The sequence below is a fragment of the Cololabis saira genome, chromosome 11 (genome assembly GCF_033807715.1).
Source record: "Cololabis saira isolate AMF1-May2022 chromosome 11, fColSai1.1, whole genome shotgun sequence".
NCBI classification, from domain to species: domain Eukaryota; kingdom Metazoa; phylum Chordata; class Actinopteri; order Beloniformes; family Belonidae; genus Cololabis; species Cololabis saira.
In genome coordinates this window covers 30,750,914-30,764,801 of record NC_084597.1, presented here as the reverse complement: position 1 = coordinate 30,764,801, position 13,888 = coordinate 30,750,914, and the positions used below count along the sequence as shown (strand labels likewise).

General features: G+C 38.3%; 3 long non-coding RNA genes across 4 annotated transcripts; all 3 read left to right on the top strand.

Annotated features, from left to right (window-relative positions):
• The first annotated feature begins 388 nt into the window (after positions 1 to 388).
• LOC133454710 (uncharacterized) lies at positions 389 to 1,121 on the top strand. Its single transcript, XR_009783421.1, has 3 exons — positions 389 to 633; positions 739 to 832; positions 1,047 to 1,121. It is a non-coding gene; the product is annotated as an uncharacterized LOC133454710 (long non-coding RNA).
• A 1,120-nt stretch (positions 1,122 to 2,241) lies between these two features.
• LOC133454709 (uncharacterized) lies at positions 2,242 to 4,454 on the top strand. Its single transcript, XR_009783420.1, has 3 exons — positions 2,242 to 2,296; positions 3,985 to 4,141; positions 4,257 to 4,454. It is a non-coding gene; the product is annotated as an uncharacterized LOC133454709 (long non-coding RNA).
• Positions 4,455 to 10,202: 5,748 nt separating this feature from the next.
• On the top strand, positions 10,203 to 13,487 carry LOC133454707 (uncharacterized). 2 transcript variants are annotated; one of them, XR_009783418.1, is made up of 8 exons: positions 10,203 to 10,335; positions 11,360 to 11,405; positions 11,649 to 11,737; positions 11,824 to 11,930; positions 12,040 to 12,144; positions 12,379 to 12,449; positions 12,551 to 12,682; positions 13,139 to 13,487. It is a non-coding gene; the product is annotated as an uncharacterized LOC133454707 (long non-coding RNA). The 2 variants fall into 2 exon arrangements; XR_009783419.1 differs by lacking the exons at positions 10,203 to 10,335; positions 11,360 to 11,405 and adding an exon at positions 11,412 to 11,559.
• The last annotated feature ends 401 nt before the right edge of the window (positions 13,488 to 13,888 follow it).

Genomic DNA, 13,888 nt, shown 5'->3' with positions numbered 1-13,888 from the left:
TGTACTTAATTCAAATTAAAAAGAAAAAGACGTTTGAGATTTAATTTTCAAATCATGCCTCAGCAAATAGTTCACAATATTCAGTTTTAAATCTAAAATTTGAAAATTAAAATGCATTTGCAGAAATGCTTTTTCATTTTAAGAATGTAGCTGCATTATTTGAGTCAAAAATAAAATTGATAATATATAATCCGAATTGCATTTTAATTTTATTCTTTACGCTGCACATTTTATGTCATAATCAAAAAGAAAACAAAGAAGTCATTGCTTTTTCTTTTTCATGCTCTGCCCGCAAAAAAGTGTACAATATTCAAAATGAATTCGCAATCCCAGCGGCGCAGGAGAGTGACGTCACGGCTTCTCCTGTTCTCCAGCTACAGCCCAGAAACCCTGGAAACTGCTCACGTTTTTTAAGGTGACATCGTATTTTGCCGATTTCCCAAAGTCTGTTAGAAAAGGTCTGATTTCCTACAACTCTAACAGAGTTCTAGATGTCAACATGAGACACAGACAGTAGCGGCGTTTCTCTACACGGAGCGCTGGTGCCGGGCTGACTCCTCCTATTCAGACACGTGTGTTTGTTTACAACCTATGGAGCACGAAATGCAAAGAGGAGCAACGTCGACCGACAAGGTACAGTAATATTACCGGATTTTGCCACAAAAATGACTTTACTAGCATTTTCGCTTGTTTTTAGCATAATGTTTGCATGTTGAGCATGTTATTTATTTATTCCAGCTTTGTACATAGACGAGTTGCATCAAGTCCAGGCAAGGGACACGCAGAAATTCTACCCCTGTCGTTGTCCAGCGTGACAGTCTGACCGTCAACGGTATTTTTTCATACAGTAAAGTTGTCACTTCTCAAAAGTACACTTCATTGCATGGTCAGATGTGATTATTATTGTTTTCTGAATTTGGAGAGCAGAGTTTGGCATACAGGGTGTTTAACCACTGACTGAGGAGCCAGAAAATGTTTTAGAGTCCAGGTAAATTTTTATGGCTAAATATTTACTCTTAAATTGTATGTTTTGGTCCTGGTTATAGCATGCATTTCCTGAAAATTACTGCTGAGGAGCAGCATGAGTCTCCAGATGAGGAGGAGATCAATTATTTGAGAAAAACAATGTAAGTGAATGTTTGTGAGTCTTTTTGTCTTGTTTTGTTTTACTCGTGTGTAATTGGCAAAGTATTCAAGGCACTTGCAGGTACGCTTCATTTTGTGGTTGATTCAAAATTAAATGTACCTGCGAATGCCTTGAATTGTTTGCCAGAAACACACTGAAGAAGGGGGAAACGAAAACGTGTGGCGATAAATATATATATATATATTTTTTTTTATTGTATTTTTATATTTTCAGCCACAAAAAGAGGGGTATACCTTAAATACATAGAACACAAACCCCCACAACTCAATTTCCAAAAAAAAAAAGTCAAAGTCCATACATACCAAAACATATTTCATAGTGCTATAATCATGCCAAATATACTAACCAAAAATTCTACTCAATGCACTAATTGAGAATACCAGATAGTACTACCCTATCTGTTCTATCAATGACTCTGAAATAATAATTAAATAGTTAAATAATATTCCTACCTACTTCTTGATGAAGGGGACTTATTAAAAAAAACAAAAAACAAAAAAAAAAAAGTAGGAAACACTTAATGTCATTACTTTCTTATCCTAAGTTGGGGCTGGTCCGTTAAAGAACCAAAATGATATCCAAATATATACCCTCAAAACACAACGAAAACAAAACCAAAAAAACCTAACAAAACAAAACAGACATAAACGGTGGGAAAACCCCACTTAAAACAAACACAACAACAAAACAATACAAACCATTACACTCAGGTCTTATCATTGTCACTATGCCTTACAATTACCTACGGATTTCTTAAAATCAAATTCTGTATGAGATTGCCATATTTTTAAAAAGTCTGAGGATTTGCATTTACTCTTGTAGTAAATATCATCGTTCCACCAATGGGCTAATACTGGGGGTTTAGATTCTTTCCAATTTAAGGTTATACATTTCCTGGCTGCCAACATAGCAAGATAAATATATTTTTACACTTGGAATTGCTGTTCCTTTTATCCTTTTGAGCTATACTTTATTAGGAATTCAGCACACAGTTGAGTGCATTGTCTCCTATTTATTTTACTGGTGTGTAATTCCATTCTTATGTGTTTATGTATGCTCACGTGCAGCATTGACATTGATGATCCTGGTCGGAGGTTCAGGAAAAGGAGACGGCTCTGATGAGGAATATATTCCTCACCTTTGTTTATGGTATGCTTTACTTATTGGTTGTATATCAAGTAGGGGTGTAACGGTATTTGTATTCGTCCCGTCCCGTCACGGTTCGGGGGTCACGGTTCGGTTCACGCAGTCATACGGCGAATACGTCTGACTGAGTTAAAAAAAAAAAAAAAAAAAATCAATCATCGTTTTTTTTCCCCCTTATAAATATCAACAGTCACGTTCCATTACAGACCTAAATGTGTGCTAGTCTGTGCATATCAATAAATATATGTGCAATTCATATATCATCATAAATTGTAGGCTATAATAACGATATAATGTTCTAATTCTTAATTTACAACTGTCCTGAACGCATCAGGGCCGTGTGCCAACGCGGATTGGCTGTAAAGCCTGATTTATGGTTCTGCGTTAAATCGACGCAGAGCATACGCCGTAGGGTACGGCGCAGTCTACGGCGAGGTTATGCGGCGACGCGCAACCTTCGCCGTAGGCGCTGCGTTGGTGTAACGCGGTACCATAAATCAGCCTTAACAGTCACAGTGAAGGAGATTAGCGCTAAAGTTTAAAAGAGGACTAAATTTGTACAAAGTTTTGAATGTTACCCCGTTTTCCACGTTACCTGGATTATTTTGGGTTATGGAAGAGTCAACTACCGTTGGTGAGTGAGTGTAACCTTCATAAATAATTTATTTATCAGTTTCTTGACCAGCTGCCTATTTTAATGAGCTTGTGTTGTTGTGAACGAGACCGCCGAGTCTATTCTCTGTTATAGAGCTCAGAAATGATGTTATAGCCGCCGTGTCTATATCTATCTAAATAGATTGTGTAATTTAGACCAGTTATATTTTTTTTGTATTTAAATTGTATCAAAGAATGAACTGAGTCAGTCCGTGACTACCTGAGTTTTCAGAGCCATGTGATTGACAGCTGTCAGGCCTGTGTGTGTGTGTGTGTGTGTGTGTGTGTGTGTGTGTGTGTGTGTGTGTGTGTGTGTGTGTGTGTGTGTGTGTGTTCTTCTGAACAAGTTTGTGACTTTACTCTGCTTTCTGCAGCATAGGCCTATATGCTTGGCTCAATAAAAGTGAGAATAAATGTAGTTTGATGGGTAGGATGATGTTGTTGAACGTTAAAATGACTATCATAAGGCCCATGGAGAATGCTCCGCCCCCAGACGGCTCTGCCCATATGCAGCAGTAGAGGAGCCCGGGTTCAAGTATTTATTACAAGTGCACGAGCTCGTTACAATACCATCCCGCACTCACATAAACCAGTCCGTGGTAAAATTAAAAACACTAATGCACAAGTTAAATGTTTTATTCTATTTATTTTACACTTTAATAAGAGATGCTTTTTAGTTTTGTAGCCAATTGAACAAACTTTAACTTTCAAATGCTATGATCAAAATAAAGGAAGAAAAAACTCGTCTTATACATTTGGGACTTTTTGTATTTTTTTTCCCGTTGTACCGAACCCGTACCGAACCGTGACCCCTGTACCGAGGTACGTACCGAACCGTGACTTGTGTGTACCGTGACACCCCTAATATCAAGTATTTAGAAAATGTATAAAAGTACATATGTATTATGATATATACATATACTGTAATATGTATAGTACAGACTTTATTTGAAATGATAAAGTACTATTAACACTATATGATATAAAAGTGAGTAATGTGACAGTAACAGAGCTGTTGTTTTTTTCTCAACTAACAGGACAACTTCAGACTTCGAGAACTTCCAAAATCACATCCTGATGTTTGCAGGAAAGCATTTTGGCTTTAGCCCACCTGTATACACAGCTCAGACGTTGCTTGCAACACTTGGTTACAACCACCGCCTCCCTGCACGAAACCGTGATGGGACACAAGATGTAAGTTGTTGGGGTTTTTTATATCATAGTTGTCTGACACCCGAATAGATTCTTAGCACTGTTACCATATCTCGTTGTGAAATTGTTTTAAATTATGTTGTTGTTTTTTCCCAAGTTACCGATGGTTCTACAATAAAAACATGAAGAGCTGAAGTGTGTATACCCTGAAAGAGAAAAAGGACTATGGCTACTGTACATCCCTGAACTACAGAAGGCCACTCTTTCAAAGAGGCTTCAGAGTGGAAAGGGCCTTCCCAGGAGACAGAGTCTGAGGCCTGGAGATCCAAGGCCCCTGGGTCTGCTGCCACATCACAGCCACCTCCTACACATGGACTGGTAAAAACTAAAGGTGTCACGTGGAGATGCAGGTCCTCGTGATGACAGCTAAAACTTTGATTGCCCGTTGTTATATCTGTCTCAATACTCGGGAGCAAAGCTCCAGGATTTCAGGACAGAGTAAAATAATTCACCAACATAATTTCTTGTTCATGTCTTGTCACAATCCCTAAATAAATGTTGCTGTAATTGCAAATGATCTGATTATCATAACCTGTTTTCTCATAACTTCTCACTTGAATCAAAATCTCTGGGAGATTCTCTGCATTTGGTGTTTTTCACAATGAATATAATTCGGAATCGGAAAGATATATATATTTTTTATTCTGTAAACAAGGACAGAACTCAACATTTCTGACTTGTACATAATACAATGTATTAAAATAAAAACTATTTACATTGAAAGTGTAACCCAGCTAAACACTGTTATTCACACCAGCCAGTGCAAAAGAAATCCGGTGTACTGGTTGTTTGGAAGATTACAGATAGGTTTCCTGACCCAAACTAGACAGCTTGGGATGACAACCTGATTTCCTTCCGCATGCCGCAACTCTCAGCTCCACTTCAGGCTTCTGGTGGTCATCGTGGCGAAGATGTTGTTCCAGGCAGCCCGGGCCGGCCACAAAACCCCCTCTTCTAATATAAAATACTGCATGTGTGCCATATGATTACTTATGCAGAGCTTCTCCAGGTCTGTGGGCATGTCCCTGCAGTTTGTGCAGCTGGGGTTCATCTGGACCACCTGGACTTGGACGCTCAAGTAACGCCATCACATCAAACACCAGGCCTGGCAGCCTGGTCACGACCTGCCCCAGAAAGGTTTTCATCTGTGGTGGAGTCAGGGCTGTGAGGTTATCCTACACGTAAAGCATTTATTTGATATTTTATGTTATTGTACGAGATTGCATTACGAGATTTCCTGGATGACATGAGTTATCTAACCCAGCTAACAAATAAATAAATGTTACGCCAGAGAGTTGCCTTTGTAATTGTCTTTCCACAGCCAAACCTTATTTTTTGACCCTTAGAAACACGTCTACCTGCAAGTAATAAATTACCCTCTCGATTGTAAATGCAGTGATGTAAGTTAGATGTGATCTGCACACATCAAGCCAACATTTCTTTATAAAATAACATGCTCAACATGCAAACATTATGCTAAAAACAAGCGAAAATGCTAGTAAAGTCATTTTTGTGGCAAAATCCGGTAATATTACTGTACCTTGTCGGTCGACATTGCTCCTCTTTGCATTTCGTGCTCCATAGGTTGTAAACAAACACACGTGTCTGAATAGGAGGAGTCAGCCCGGCACCAGCGCTCCGTGTAGAGAAACGCTGCTGTCTGTGTCTCATGTTGACATCTAGAACTCTGTTAGAGTTGTAGGAAATCAGACCTTTTCTAACAGACTTTGGGAAATCGGCAAAATACGATGTCACCTTAAAAAACGTGAGCAGTTTCCAGGGTTTCTGGGCTGCAGCCATGGAACAGGAGAAGCCGTGACGTCACTCTCCTGCGCCGCTGGGATTGCGAATTCATTTTGAATATTGTACACTTTTTTGCGGGCAGAGCATGAAAAAGAAAAAGCAATGTCCTCTTTGTTTTCTTTTTGATTATGACATAAAATGTGCAGCGTAAAGAATAAAATTAAAATGCAATTCGGATTATATATTATCAATTTTATTTTTGACTCAAATAATGCAGCTACATTCTTAAAATGAAAAAGCATTTCTGCAAATGCATTTTAATTTTCAAATTTTAGATTTAAAATTGAATATTGTGAACTATTTGCTGAGGCATGATTTGAAAATTAAATCTCAAATGTCTTTTTCTTTTTAATTTGAATTAAGTACAAGAATAAGCAGTGTTGAATACGAAAATGAAAATGCAATTCGGATTATATATTATCAATTTTAGTTTTGACTCAAATAATGCAGCTACATTCTTAAAATGAAAAAGCATTTCTGCAAATGCATTTTAATTTTCAAATTTTAGATTTAAAATTGAATATTGTGAACTATTTGCTGAGGCATGATTTGAAAATTAAATCTCAAACGTCTTTTTCTTTTTAATTTGAATTAAGTACAAGAATGAGCAGTGTTGAATACGAAAATTAAAATGCAATTCGGATTATAGGTCCGTGTATCTTTTGGTCATTGGATTTTTCCGTCATGAGTGGGAATCAAAAAAAAAAAAACGATTGGTTTATTTGATTTTCCTTTTAAAACAAAAAACAAATATTGAATACACTGCATTTTTTCTTTTTCTGTGTTAATATGATTTAACAAAGATTCAAAATACGCTTTTATTTTCGTTTTCTATTTCATATAAGAAAAATGAAATCCCTAGTCAACAGGAAGGAAAAAACGAACCAAAAACAACCGTTTATTCATATTCGTGCACCGGAAGCTGGCATTTACAACCGAGTGAACTTAGTTCTGGATATTTAACAGGCATTCCTGTGACAATTCTCTCCAGGGGAAGTTTGATTTTAATATTTTATTGATCGGGTTTACGTGACTCGGAAATGGCTCTGTATGCTGCAGTTCGGGTAACCATGGCAACCATAGCGGCGCTGAAACAACAGATTAAGGATTATTTTTTAAAGATTGATTAAGGACTTGTTCCACAGCGGTTTGACGCACAATGACATTTCCTGCACGTTGCAGCAGATGAGTCTCCTGCAATGCTCAGAAATGAGCGTCAGAAGATTCTGTGCTCGGCATGATCTGAGGAGAAAAAGACGCAGAGCTGGAGAGCGCTTTGATTCAATCTATTTATGAGGTTTTTATTCAGATGTCCACAGTATATTGCAAATATACACACTGCATGCGACGCGAGCGAGAGTCAGCGTCAAAAACAGTTCAATTGCTTTATTTTTTATTGCACTGTCTACACTGGTTGCGAGCGACGCGGCGTCGTTTTGAGCTGGACTTTTGTCGCACGCCCTGCTTCTATTTTCTTCCCGTCGCTCGCGTTGAAAACCGGTTGAAAAAAAGTGTAAAGCGCTGTAGGAAACAGTCATTTCAATACAAGAACTTCAATAAAGTGGCAGCTGCTGGAGGGAGATCGCCAGGCTGGAAGGTTCTGATAAGATAATAAGATATAATAAGAATCTTATCTGAATCTTATTAGGGCTTAATTTGTCCCGGATCCTGCCGGATTGATCGTGTCCTCTGCTTTTTCCCCACATCCCAGTAATGATCTGACATGCTGACATGTTTGCACCGCACGCCGGTGTCACTCCAGCTGTTCGCTGTTTGATTGCGTAATCACACGCCGTTATTAATTGTTCGGTTTTTTCCCCACTTATTCCACCGAATAATAAGCTTGTTTTCTGTTTAGAAAGTACAAACGTAGGGAGATTACAAGTAATCACCCATCTTTTACTTGTCCCTTTACTCTTTTAGGAGTAATTTTAGGAGTTTCTTTCAGGAGCGCACGGGCGGGTGAATAAAGGCTGATTTATGGTTCCGCGTAAAATCGACGGCGTAACCTACAGCGTAGGGTACGCGGCGACGCGCACCGTTCGGTGACCGCGCCGCGTAACCTACGCTGTAAGGTCTGCGTTGATGTAACGCGGAACCATAAATCAGCCTTCTAAAAGGCGAGTCTCAGCTGTCAATCAAAAGAACGTGGTAGAACGTGGGGCCGATAACGCGTTCAGAGCGGGTCCGATGCCACGCATTGCGGCGCGACAGTCGGACGCTCGCATGCAGTTAGGACATGTTAGGGAGCCGTAGCCTAATTTTTGTTGACAGCTTTGTACTGAACACTGATCACCCCGATCACGTTTGCAGTGTACACGTTTAAAACCCATTAAGCATGTCGGAAGGCCGTTGTGGCTGAGTTTTGTTATTAAACGCCATAAAACTTCTGTCGGACTCAGCGTAGCCTATACTTCTCTGTCAGCAGCGCGTCATGCAAATATACAGGACCTAACAATAAACTCTCAAGCGGCTCTTAAAAGTACAGGAAAGCCGCAATACCGGCTATCTGTGTTCACTGGGGGTGCTTGCTGGAGAAGGTCGGGTTGGAAGAACCTGAGAGAGCTCCATCAGCCATGAATTCCGGCGTCAGGTAAAGTTTGTGCTGCAGTGCAATTTATACATATAATGATAATCACGTGGATACCTCACGCGTGGGACTAAATTAATTCTTCCAACCCGACCTTCTCCAGCATGCACCCCCAGTGAAGACAGATAGCCGGTCATTCGGCCATGATGAATCAAAGCGCTCTCCAGCTCTGCGTCTTTTTCTCCTCAGATCATGCCGAGCACAGAATCTTCTGTCGCTCATTTCTGAGCATTGCAGGAGACACATCTGCTGCAACGTGCAGGAAATGTGTTTGTGCGTCAAACCGCTGTGGAACAAGTCCTTAATCAATCTTTAAAAAATAATCCTTAATCTGTTGTTTCAGCGCCGCTATGGTTGCCATGGTTACCCGAACTGCAGCATACAGAGCCATTTCCGAGTCACGTAAACCCGACCAATAAAACATCAAAATCAAACTTCCCCTGGAGAGAATTGTCACAGGAATGCCTGTTAAATATCCAGAACTAAGTTCACTCGGTTGTAAATGCCAGCTTCCGGTGCACGAATATGAATAAACGGTTGTTTTTGGTTCGTTTTTTCCTTCCTGTTGACTAGGGATTTCATTTTTCTTATATGAAATAGAAAACGAAAATAAAAGCGTATTTTGAATCTTTGTTAAATCATATTAACACAGAAAAAGAAAAAATGCAGTGTAATTCAATATTTGTTTTTTGTTTTAAAAGGAAAATCAAATAAACTAATCGTTTTTTGTTTTTTGATTCCCACTCATGACGGAAAAATCCAATGACCAAAAGATACACGGACCATTATATATTATCAATTTTATTTTTGACTCAAATAATGCAGCTACATTCTTAAAATGAAAAAGCATTTCTGCAAATGCATTTTAATTTTCAAATTTTAGATTTAAAATTGAATATTGTGAACTATTTGCTGAGGCATGATTTGAAAATTAAATCTCAAACGTCTTTTTCTTTTTAATTTGAATTAAGTACAAGAATAAGCAGTGTTGAATACGAAAATTAAAATGCAAATCGGATTATATATTATCAATTTCATTTTTGACTCAAATAATGCGGGCACATTCTTAAAATGAAAAAGCATTTCCGCAAATGCATTTCAATTTGAATATAGTCCCTCATATGCTTCCATATAAATCAGCCTAAAGAGCGCAGCGCTCCGGGCCGCTCCGCCGGTCCGGGGATTAAAGTATAATTCGTTTTTCCATTAAAACCAAAAACGAAAAAAGAGAAACAGCGCCCCCATTTTCGTTTTTTCCTTTTAAATTCAAAACGGGAAAACCAATTCTGAAAAAACCAAAAAACCAAACAACCAAATCAAATAACGGCCGAAATTTGGTTTTTGTAAATTCCTTTTTTAATTTTTGTATGAATATGACGGCGGACAGACCGGAAGCGGAAGTACAGTGTAATGCCGTCAAAATAATACAAACTTATTTTCGTACATATTATATTTATAATATTTTAGTATACAGTCTTATATGGCTTTATAGACTTAACCTGTGAGAATGATACTGTTGCTTAGTTGTTTTAGGATGTTTGTATAGTTTTAAATTGTTTAATGCTCGCTGCCACAGTTTGCTCCGTTGTCACGGCGACCACAGCGGCCGCGGCGCCGGTGTTCTGTCAAATTATGCTACCCGGTGAATGCATGGATCTATTAATAAAATCTGGTGAATGTCCTACTTTGCGTCAATGCGCATGCGCACCAGTCAACAGCGTCGACTTGACTAAAACAACACGGAATCGTCCTACAGCTGTTTAAGAAGAAAACTGGGAAAACGGTAAGAATTTAGTGTTTCCTGCAACCAAATTGTAGTTTTCCATGTTTGCGTGCTAATTTAATGTTTCCTACAACCAAATTCCAACTTTCTTGTAGTTTTTCATGTTTGCGTGCGTGTCGACCAGCATGACTTTTGTTAATTGAATATAAACTACCGTGTTGCAACGCCCTATAAGCAATACTCGAGTTGTAAAAGAAAATCAGGGGGGATGGTGGATTTTTTTATCATATGGGGACAGATAATTTGTGCTGATTACAAATAATATAATATATTACAAATAATAGCACTGACCAAAACACCTGCAGAAATACTGCAGGAATGACATAGCAGCAGTTAAATGCAGCCTTCTGTAAGCTTTAAATATCCACTGGGCTTACATCAAATACATCAAAACACAACAATAAAAAACACTTTTCTGAACTTATCAATATGACTCTGTCCTTCACAGGATAAGTAAAATGGATCACTGATATTTTTTTGCTTGTAATAAGAAGATAAATCTTGTCCCACTGGCAGATTTTTCTACTTATTTCAAGTGAAAATTTACTTGAAACAGGTGAAAATTGTCAAATAAGTTATTTTTCTGGTGTTATTTTTCTGGTGATGACTCTAAATGTTGAAATAGCAGTAAAACCACATTCATTGATGAAATGACAAGGGATGGAAAGAGGGGGGATGGCAGTTTTACAGGGGGGATGATTTTGACCGTTTTTATTTCAGGGGGGAGGATTTGGACCGTTTTTATTTCGGGGGGGGATGCCATCCCCCCTCATCCCCCCTCAACTCGAGTACTGCCTATAAGAGATGTAAATATGCGTAAATAGTAGGGTGGGGTGTAGTGCAAAAATAATAATAGTAATAACACTGGTAATGATAATAATGATGATAATAATAATGCATGTATTGCTGTCATATGTTATATATAATATGTGCATGATATACAATATGCTATTTTTGGCTGCTTATAGCAGTCTTTCTATTGTATTATGTTTTAATTTTATGACATTCTTTGTTCACATTTTAGGTAATAGATGCCTATTTGCACATCTTCATTGAAAAGCACAAGGCAAGTAAGAATAACATGTTCCAGGTTAGCATATAGGGTCCATTATTAGTCCTGTTAGATGGAGACCTAAGGACTCACGCGCAGAGAAATGAGCTCTGATATGCAGGATTTAATGTTATACTATACTATACTACTTTTCTGTGCACTGGATTCTTATGGTATGTCGGTACCTATACAGTTTTTTTGCTAACCTGACTTCAGAAAGTACTGTTTTGCTTACAGAAATTTAAATTGAATTTTTTTAAAGATTGTCAACATCCCCAAGAAGGCCCTCATCCTTATTGATCCCTTTGGGAAAGAGGACTATTATTCAAGAAAAGTTCTCCACAACTGGAGGTAATCTGCACTACTCAAAATTCATGATTTACAATAAGAACTTGTATGGCTAAATGCTTAACTGTTTCTTATTCTGTGTTTCCCAGGAACTACCTTAAAAGGATGGAGAGAAGGGGCTGAGGCATGGCAGGTGGAGACTGTGCACCACAATAAACAGCAGGATGCCAGTAGCTGCAGAGTTTTGGTTATGAAGGTATTAAATCATCATTTGGATAGCTGACTAGATAGATTATTACCAAATTAATGTCCTCTTCTTCCAACTTGGTGACTATGTGAATGTGGATAAAAACACTGCGTTTCAGTTTGCAGAAAACTTCCTCACTGAGGAATCCACAGAGGTCGTCACCACAGCTGAGGCTTTGCATGAATACAGGAAGCAGATCGCCTGTAGCTGCTACAAAATCCGGGTCAGTGTAAAATGCTTGGATAATCAGTTGCCACAATGTGGTAATTACAATGACTACCACAACTACTGTTTTTTTCTGTACACATAATAAAGTGTACTTTTAAATACACATTTCATAATGGATGCTGGATATCTGTAGGTGCGCATGCTACAAAATGTAGAAATGTAAGAACAACAGAGATGCCTACACTGCTGTCAGTACACGCATAAAAAAGGGTTCTTTATTCTTTTCAAGGCGATGCAAAAGATTACTGCATAGTGTGCGCCCGGCTGGAGTGCGATCCACAGCACAGCATGATAGGAATGGTAAACAGTTTTATAAAAGAATTATAATTGTTTTATGTGAAATGACTTTATGAATGTTACATTTTTTAAATGTTATTGTTTCTGTTATGTTGTCTCACTAGGTGCAGTGTGGGACATGTCATCGGTGGGCCCATTTGGAATGCGCCAAATGGCCAATAAGATAACAACAATCGCCTTGACAGATGAGGAGGTGGCGTCTGTCAAGGCCACATTTAAATGTGTTATCTGCAGAGGTGTGTAAGATAAAACATAAAAGAGGTTGTTTAAGATTTTGGCAAATTATTCTATTACAATAACCTCTATATCCAAATTGCGAATTTCCCCATTGTGGGACTAATGAAGGAATATCTTATCTTATCTTATCTTATCTTATCTTATCTTATCTTATCTTTAGTCACATGAGTAGGTTAATTTCCTGTAATTATCAGTATGTGTTGTTGTGTTCACTGAGCAGCTCACGTCTGTCCCACAGATTTTAAAACAACAGACTGATAATTAAAGTGTCTGTTTTACCTACTCATATAACAATAGGGATTAAGGGGAAAGATGAATTTCCTATATTTTGAGGCATCCCTGCATGAATTTGTGTATTGTCTATGAAATATGTAATAAGCCCTGTAATGCAATAACGAGATTTCAGTGAATATTGACATGAAGATACTGATATACAATTTTCATGCTTCTTGCAGATCCAATGAAGGAGCCTGTAGTGGGCGCATGCTGCCGCAGCCTCATTGGTTGCAGAACATGTGTGGATGAGTGGGTGATTCATGAGCCCAGTTGCCCCAAATGCAGGGATGGGGAATTTCGGGTGAAAAGCTTCATCCTGACCGGCGTTGAAGACACTCTGAATATTTTCAAAGACACTATTAGGGGATAAATAGTTTTTTTATTACATTTTTTTGGTTCATAATAGTTCATGTTTTATTTGGTTGTCGTAGTGTCCTTGGGCAAGATACCTTACCCACCTGTCCCGTGTGAATGTGTATGAATGTGTATGAATGTTGGTGGTGGTCGGAGGGGCCGTTTGGCGCGGAATGGCAGCCACGCTTCCGTCAGTCTGCCCCAGGGCAGCTGTGGCTACAAATGTAGCTTACCATCACCAGAGAGAATGTGTATGAATGAATAATGGTCTAAGTGTAGCACTTTGAGATTAATTGAATGAAAAGTGCGTTACAAGTTAAATGCCTTATTATTATTATTATTGGTTGTTTGGTTATTTTTGTTAATCTGTTAAGTTTACTCGTGTTCATATTAATAAATTAGAATTTGTTTGCACTCTTTTGTTTACTGAGTACTCTGTTTCCTAAGTGGTGTGTTTGGGTTGAAGTGCTAGTTGTATTTGTTTAACACATCCCACGCACACATACTGTACATACAGTTTTGTTTAAACACATTCAAACCATTGAAATGATTCTCTACTTTGTCAATACACCTGC